Raw genomic sequence first — 9012 nt, 5'->3', positions numbered from 1 at the left:
TCCCGGGCGGCAGGATCCCACGCTCCGTGGTCGAGCGAGTCCAGCCGCAGGAGGCCGCGAACAGGCGGGTGAACCGAAAATTCCTGTTCTACGCGGGCACCGAGGAGTTTAGGGTGCACTTCACCAAGGCGAACACGATCACCATCTCGCAGCGCACCCCGAAGTAAGGGGAGGATGTGAGGAGTCGTTTGACTCCCCACCAATACTGGCGGCGGCAACCACAACAGCCCTAACACCGGCACCAACAACGGCCACAACACCGGCCATCCGCGCCAGCAACGGCATCATCAACAACGGCCACAACACCGGCCATCCGCGCCAGCAACGACGGCCACAACAACGGCCACAACATCAGCCACCGACGCCCTCAACAGCGGCCAACGGCCAGAGCAACGGCCAGCAGCTACGTCATCAACAACGACAACGGCAGCTCGCGTCAGCAACTCCCAAAGCCAACAACAACGGCGGGCATAGCCAACAGCAGCAGCGATAACAACAAGCGCAGCCAGCAGCAACAACAACAAGCAGCCAGCGGCAATAACAATTGCCGTCAACGCTCAGGGAGAGCCGCAGCAGCTAACAGCGAAACCAAAACAAACCGGCAAACGCCCACAAATTATTCCCACTTTGTAAAATAAGTTTTGTAAATAATTTTTGTATAATAAGTAATCACTTCTCACTTTGTAAACATAAGCTTTGTATATAATCATTTCTCACGTTGTAACTTAATCTTTGTATATATAAACCTTTCCTATTTTTTTTATAAAATAAGCTTTGTATATTTAATCAGCCAAGTTTCGCAATATAATCATTTACTAGTTGTACAAAATTAAGCATAGACAAGAGTTTGTAGTTATCTTTGGTTCCCCGTTCTCACATCACTAGATCGCACACACGCACACACACACACCCACACTCGGAGAGCAGAGAGTTATTCACCACGAACAAGTGGCCACGGAGTCAGCGCCGTACAAGAGCAAGGGAGAGCGAGCATACGATCGAGCGCAAAACAACCCCCGAAAATTGGCACGCGCCAACGAGAGAGAGCGAGAGGGAAGCCAATGCACCGCAATGCAAAAGAATGGAAAATTACCAGCGCGGCCGAAATTTGGCAAAACCGCATGGCATTTTTCCACTCTTGCGTACGTGATCAAAGCTGGTAGATGTGTGAGCGGACGATTATTTTTCCCTTCGAAGTTCAAGTTCAAGTTCACGAGTGACAAACGGGATTTTTCTACGCGACGGAGTTCTGCGGCAAACGAGTGCAAAAATACAATTGACAGTGACAATTATTTTTGGATAACCCGAGATCAGCCAGGAGGCGGTGCTCGACGTAAAGTGGACAAGTGCGAGTCACGTCAGCGGAGTTGCGACAAATTGGTGACCAGCAAAGGCATCTTGGAAGCGGACGGAGACCACGGCGGCGGAACATCAGCCACGTGCGTGTGTGTGTGTGGACAACTGAGACGGGTGAGTGATTAGGGTGAACCGCATTCTGGCCAGCGAGTGTAACATGCGTTTAGAAATTTATCAACGGCCAAGATGCGGATTCACTAGAGTAGGCTAGCAAATATAAGTCCCAAAAATTTAACCTCAAACACCTGCAAAAAAAACTTTATAAATTAAGCCCAGATAGAAAACAAGAAAATTGAGAGGAAAAAAAAAATGAAAACTAAAATTTGTTAAATAAAACGAAAACTAAAATTTGTTAAATAAAACTTAAATATATATCCATTGCTATTGAAAACTAAAACTCCCCTCGCTTTCGCCATGTTATTTGCCTTGACCTACGCCAACTTTTGTCAAACGAGACATGTAGAGAAAAAACTTCATTGAAATTTATAAATTAAAATATTTCGCTCCGCGCCGTTTCTCCTCATGGTAAAAATCAGTTGGAAATTTAATAAGGAAATATTTTATTACAAAGTCGAAGTCCGGCGAAAGGGGTGGACCTTATCTTCGGGGCAAATGTATTACAGCAAATTAAATTAAATATTTCTCCGGTTATTTAACGCAGTGCTGTGGCCACGCGTTTACGATGAGAGGATTTCAGGCATAGTTTTTGCGGGGAACGGCTGAGTTTTCGCCTACACTGGAAGAAATGAAACTCCAAACTTTAATTATAAAATTAAAGTAAATTTTATTTAAATATATTTTGCTTTCTCGCGGAGAGTCTAACCACTGACTGCCACTTTTGGGAGCCCGTACGCTGCCCACACTGGGAAAATAAACGCAGAGAAATTTAAATGAGGGAAATTAATAAATTCAAGAAAAGCTCTCTTAAATATAATTTTCGGCTCAAATCGAGTCTAGCTCGCGGGGAACGACCCAAAATCACGCTGGCCATGACTCACGTAGAATATTTTCCCAAAAATGCCTAGATTTTAGGCCATAAACTCTGCCCTAGGAAGCGGTGGTCCCCATACTCGACCCCTCTCTCAGTCTCCCCATAGCGTCTGCTATGGGCCCGACCCAAAGCGCGCTTCCGCCGATTATTTCGCTCAATTGCAAAGACCGGACAAGCCATTTCTCTGGCTTCGTATCCCGGTAACTGACAACTTCCATCTCACGTCAGTTTACCGCACGTCAAATACCTTTTGTCCCATTTCTTTATAAATTTTTCTGATAAAGAGGACCTGGACGAGACTGAGACCTACCCCAGCCTTAGAACTTCCTTACACGTTTCCGAATACTTCGATCGGCCGCTGCCGATCTCCCGCTCTCGCTTTAGCGAAGTAAAACGGGCGGCAGCCCGGTCTTATGCTTAAGCTAGAGTTAGTTCTATGTATGCAACGAAATAAAGCTGAACGAATTGATGTTGAATTTACCCACGACGCTATACAAAAATAAATAATTATTAATATTAATATTAATAGTAATTTTATTTATTAACAATTATAAATATTAATAAAATAATTAATCGCTTTCAGCTAGAAACATCTATCGTTAAGTATTGTAAGGAAGTTCGACGGCTGGGGTAGGTCTCAGTCTCGTCCAGGTCCTCTATATCAGAAAAATTTATAAAGAAATGGGACAAAAGGCATTTGACGTGCGGTAAACTGTCGTGAGATGGTAGTTGTCAGTTACCGGGATACGATGCCAGAGAAATGGCTTGTCCGGTCTTTGCAATTGAGCGAAATAATCGGCGGAAGCGCGCTTTGGGTCGGGCCTATAGCAGACGCTATAGGGAGACCGAGAGAGGGGTCGATTATGGGGAGCACCGCTTCCTAGGGCAGAGTTTATGGCCTAAAATCTAGGCATTTTGTTTTAAAAATATTTATTTAATTTGCCGCAACACATTTTCCCCAAAGATAGGGTCCACCCTTTTCGCCGGACTTCAATATTTTAATAAAATATTTGTATTATAAATTTCCAACGTATTTTTACATCAAAGGAATCGGGGCAGAGCGAAATATTTTAATTTATAAATTTTAATGCAGTTTCGGAGAAGTTTGGGTCCACCCTTTTTCCCTCTAGGTGACTCGCTTGGCGAAAGTTGGTGTAGGTCAAGGGAAATAACATGGCGACAGCAAGGGGAATTTTTAGTTTCAATCTAAATATATATATTAGCTTCATTATTAAATTTAGTTTTCAGCGAAGGGTTTCATCTTTATTTATTTACATTTGTTCTGCGCTTTAGTTTTCATTTGTTTTCTCATTTCTCATCGCTGGGCTTAATTTATAAAAATCTTTCGCAGTGTTAGAGATTAAGCTATTTAATTTTCCTAGCCTACTCTAAGTGAATCCGCATCGAGGCCTTTGAGAGATTTTCCATCGCACGTATTCTCGCTGGCCAGAATGCGGTTCACCCTAATCACTCACCCGTCTCAAACTCCACGCACACACACACGCGCGATGTCTCCAAGTGCTCCGCCGCTGGTCCTGGGCCGGGCACACGCTCTCCGAGATCGCCTGGTTGATCTCCTCCTTCTTTGGCGCGTGCCAATTTTCGGGGGTTCTTTTGTGCTTGATCGTATGTCCTCTCTCTCTTGCTCCCGCACGGCGCTGGCTCCGTGGCCACTTATTCGTGGTGAATATCTCTCTGCTCTCCGGGTGTGTGTGTGTGCGTGTGTGCGATCTAGTGATGTGAGAACGGGGAACCAAAGATAACTACAAACTCTTGTCTATGCTTAATTTTGTACAACTAGTAAATGATTATATTGCGAAACTTGGCTGATTAAATATACAAAGCTTATTTTATAAAAAAAATAGGAAAGGTTTATATATACAAAGATTAAGTTACAACGTGAGAAATGATTATATACAAAGCTTATGTTTACAAAGTGAGAAGTGATTAATTATTATACAAAATTATTTACAAAACTTATTTTACAAAGTGAGAATAATTTGTGGGCGTTTGCCGGTTTGTTTTGGTTTCGCTGCTAGCTGCTGCGGCTCTCCATGAGCGTTGGCGGCAGTTGTTATTGCTCGGCTGCTGTTGACTCTGCTGTTGTTGTTGGCTGCGGGAGCTGTTTTTGTTGTCGGAAGCTGTCGCGGTTGCCGTTGTAGTTGGCCGCCAGTATTTGTGGGGAGTCGAAGGACTCCTCGCATCCCCCTCTTTCTTCGGGGGCGCGAAAAATTGGAAATCTCGTTCTCCGTGGTGATGTGGACGCGGCGGATGTGATGGCCGCGGCCAGTGCTGGCGTCTCCTTCTCCTTGCCCGGGGAAGAATTTCCCGGGATGACGGTGGCCAGATCATCGTCGTCGTTGCTTGTGGTGGCGGCCGTGGCCAACGCCGGCACCCTCTCTCTCGGAGCTCGCGGTCACGTCTCCAAAGGTCACTCGACGGGGAGCGGATGGTAACAGGCTTGGCACCACCGCTGCTGTCCCGGCGTGTATGGCCTCTTGGCCCAGGCCTGAGACGAGCTTTCTTGCGTCGAGCGAGCTGGCTGGTCCGTGTCAAATCGACGGCTTGAGTATGACGCGCTGTAGGAAAACAAAGTTTTATTAGCCTTTCATGTTTACTAATATGACTAACTAGTGGTTTTAGTTGGGGGTTAGTTATTAGTGAGGGGGAACGTGGGCTAATGCTGGTACTGGGAGCGTTGAGTTTCCCCCTTAGGGGAGTGGGAACGTTGGGAAGGCGCACCCTCCAGCAAGTGGCCCCCACGGACTCAAATATTGGCTCCTGTCGCAGTGTTCCTTGGTGGCTCTTGCCTTGGCCAGGATCGAGTGTCACTCGACGGCTTGTTTGCGACTTGTCTCTTGCTAATGTGCCGTACGCACTTCTGGGTGCTGCTCCTGCGTTGCTGTCTTCGTGCATGCTTCCGCCTTGGTGCGGGTATTCTTGGATGATGTTTCTCTGCTGCTCTCGTCTTGATGTGGGCATCTCTTCGTGATGGTTTCTCCGTTGCTTCCGCCTTGACGCGGGTATTCTTGGCTTCTGTGTCTCTGCTGCTGATGCTTCTCTGCTTCGGGCTTCGTTGCTTTCTGCTGCCGCCTTGGTGAGGGCTTCGTGCGGCTGTGTCCGCCGTGTGCAGTCTTCTCGATGTTGTGCCGCGTTGGTGCGGTCTTCCTGCTCCGTGGTCGCCGTGATTACGGCTAGTATTCCTCCGGCGTCAAGTGTATACTCTGAGTTGGCTGGGAAAGGCACTCGCACTTCCTCTGCTGGTTCCGTTGAAACGGTAGCCTGGTTCCTTCGAAACGGATTGTTTCGCACAGCGATCTCGTCCCGTGGCCCTAAAATACCGCTGGTCGGGGCAACTTGAATCCCGTTGTTTGGGTCGTTGGTTGGTAATCCTGGTACCGTGGCTTCGCTGTTGTCTGTTGGATCTGGAGAAAACGCATTTGTTAACACAGAGGGTAGAACTGAATTGGTCCTGGAGCTGGGTACTAGCAGAGGGTTCAGTTCAGAGAAACGCGACCGCATTGAAGAGTTGCGGACACGCCACAGAGGAAAATGGACTTCCCAACAGCACGTCTTCCACCATCGAAGGTAAAACTAAAAGTGGAAAGGTGACCCCTCGTTGGTCCAACTGGATTTTTGCTATCAGTGACTTCGTGATTTCCTTGCGCGAGCCTTCGGCCAGTCTGACATGGGTGCGTACCGACCGACATCTATGTGGTGTCCCTACTCGTTGAACAACTCGTTCGCTCACGAAACTTCTGCTAGCTCCGGTATATATTATGGCATTGAATATTTGACCCTCGATCTGTACCTGCGCGATGATTCTGCTATCCTGAACCTGTAAAACACGGCAGCACTCGTAAGTGCGTATTCCTCTGCGACCACAATCTCAGCAGAAGAGAACTCTGGGATTGCGACATGTGTATGAACGGTGTCCTTCCTGGGCACAATTCCTGCAAGCAAATCTACAAAGCGGCACCATCGATATGTTTCCCACTCGAGAACCTAGTTGTGGAAATGCGGAGAGCGTAGGTGGTCGTCTGACTGGTCGCGTGACTCCTGCTCTGGGTTGTATCCCACTCTGTGCATCATGAGTCGAATGTTTACTAGGTATTGTTTGAAAGTCTCTCCTCGTCGCTGATGTCTGGCGGGGATCTCATCCTCGAGTCGTTGAAAATACCTGGGCGGCAGGAAGAAATCCAGAAACGCCTTCTTGAAGTTCGTCCACGATTCTCCTAGCAGCTGGCTTGTCCGAAACCAGTGTTCGGCCGTGTCTGTCAAGAGACCAGGGATGGCCTGCGGCATCTTCTCCACGTCGACTTCATATGCGGTGGCTCGTTCCTCGAAGTGCTGGATAAAAGTAATGGGGTCCGTGGTCCCATCGAATTCCCCAATTTTTCAGTTTCTCTGCGAGCGTGGCTGCTGACATCTCGGACTTCTTGGGAAAAATGTCCCGTCTGACCGGGTTGGCCTCCATGTCTCCGACTGTAGTGGCGGCACCTCTGCCTTCCTGTGTTGGCATCTGAAGCTGCGTTGGACCCGGTGGGTGTGGATTCGGACTCGGTGTACGTTGTTTACTCTCAGTTAATGCGGCTGTGATTTCCGCCTCGCATTGCTGCAGTCGTTCGGCTATCTCCAGTACATGATCGTCCCGATTATTAAATGCGGCCAACCGGCTCCTCATTTCCTCGACTGTTCCGGTTGCTTCAAAGGAAAACTCCTTCAAAATCGCCTCCAGTTCTCGCTTCCGCAGATACGAAATCCAATGCGCGCCCATATTGCTGTGAAATAATTAGTCAAATGGCAAACGACAAGAAAAATTTCGATAGGTCGAGAGAAATATTTCAGGCGAGGGTCAGGCGACGTTTGAACTGGTTGGAAAAAAATCTTCAGTGAAATATTGGATTTTATTTGCCACAGAAAATTTACTCAATGCCCACGTGCAACTAGGTTGACCACAAATTCGATGTAAAACGGCGATTTATTTCTTCAGGTTTCCTCGACGGTGATTTAGGTATTTATTCGACGGCGATTCGAGCTTGAAATTGTGATTTAGGTATTTATTCGACGGTGATTGAAACTTGATAAATTTTTCCACGACGATTTTTTTTTTTCCGTTGAAAAAGAACTGCGGCTGTACTTGTTGCCTCGACGACGGTTGGATGAAAAGAAAAACGATGGGATCCCGTTGACTGTACTCGATGGACTCTTATTGGTGTGAGGAAGACGACGATTAGAGTGAAGGGCGAAAACAAAATGGCTGCGCTGTGGGGAATTTATGTTAGCTTTTCCCTACCTCGTGCTTTTGAAATTCTCGCGACCTGACTTGGCTACCTAGAGGGCTTTTCGCTCTCGCTCTCTCTCTTTCTCTGCTCGTTTCGATTTCTTGGCTCACGTGTGTTTCCTCACGTGTTTTTTTTTTTTTCTGGTCATGTGATCTGATAACCTCTCGTTTTAGGTGTAAGGATGTGTCTTAGGCCGGGGTAAACCTCAGTGGCCCAGGATTCCTCTCCAGAAATATTTATATTTTTAGAGACGGCCAGAACATGGACGCCGAATTTTTAATGAATTTTCTAGGCAAATAATAGCAGCGAAAGGGGCTCGTTTTCGAGGGGAAAAATCTGACGTGATGAAATGGGAACCTTGGACGCGATTACCCTGGCGATGGGCGGGTGCTCCTCCGTTTCCGGCGCTCGCCCGGTTGCCCAGCAGCGGCGACTCTTTCGATCGGCAAAATCTCCGCCGCCCGGGATGACCCAGCGGCGATGGCGGGCAAGATGCAGATCGGAAGGGAAAAGGGACAAACCTTTGAGCACGCGCCGGCGGCGAGGAGCTCGTAGCTCTGGAAAACCCAGCAGCCCCGATGCCCCACGCCAGATCTGTGCCCGGGAGAACCCAGCGGCGACAAATCCCGCTCCCGTCCCGCTGCTCTGGCTCGGAGCTTGCCCAGCGGCCACGCGAAGTTGGTGCGGGAGAACCCAGCCACCAGGTCGGCGAGTGAGTGAGCGGGAGGGGAACACTTTGGCGCGCGTCACGGAAAGGAATGATTTTTAACAACGCGGAGTTTCATGCGGGTGCGAGGGAGAAAGCGATAGGTTTTTCTGACTTCAGTTTCTGTGCTTTATTCTATTAATTAATTATTATGTCTACATTTTTCTAATCTACGACTGCCGTCCCTAACCTGGCCCTACGCCACACTCCAGAAATCTACCCTGACATGGCACTCGGCCGGCTCACCCGCTGTTGTCGGTGGACTGGGACAAGTGTCCTGCAGGCAGGATATGCAAGGGCACTCGCGTGTCCTTTTTGGGACTTAGTCGTTTGGGAACTTTCCCACGTGTCCTTTGAGGACTTGCCGCCCGCGGCGGGAGAGATGCGTAACGATCGCGTTCGAAGCTGCCAGAGAAGTGAAAGAGGCCAAGTCCGGGCAGAGCCCTTGTGGCCTAATTCTGCCCGTAATTTTGCGGGCAGCGCAGCTTTCTGTCGTCGGCTTTGTTATTGTTATTGTTTATGTTTTGATCGGCTTGTAAACAAGCACGATCGTTGTTGTCGTCCCGGAGGGGAAATGTCGCTGCCTCTGCCGCTGTCGCGTCGGCTTGCGTCGGCAGCGAAGAGGGGAAATGTCTTTAGCGCGGTCGCGGTCCCTACAGTCTGTCTTTGACAAA

Source organism: Drosophila kikkawai, chromosome 2L (assembly GCF_030179895.1).
Source record: "Drosophila kikkawai strain 14028-0561.14 chromosome 2L, DkikHiC1v2, whole genome shotgun sequence".
NCBI classification, from domain to species: Eukaryota; Metazoa; Arthropoda; class Insecta; order Diptera; family Drosophilidae; genus Drosophila; species Drosophila kikkawai.
The sequence above is the reverse complement of the archived record's forward strand: the minus strand, read 5'-3'. Positions refer to the sequence as shown.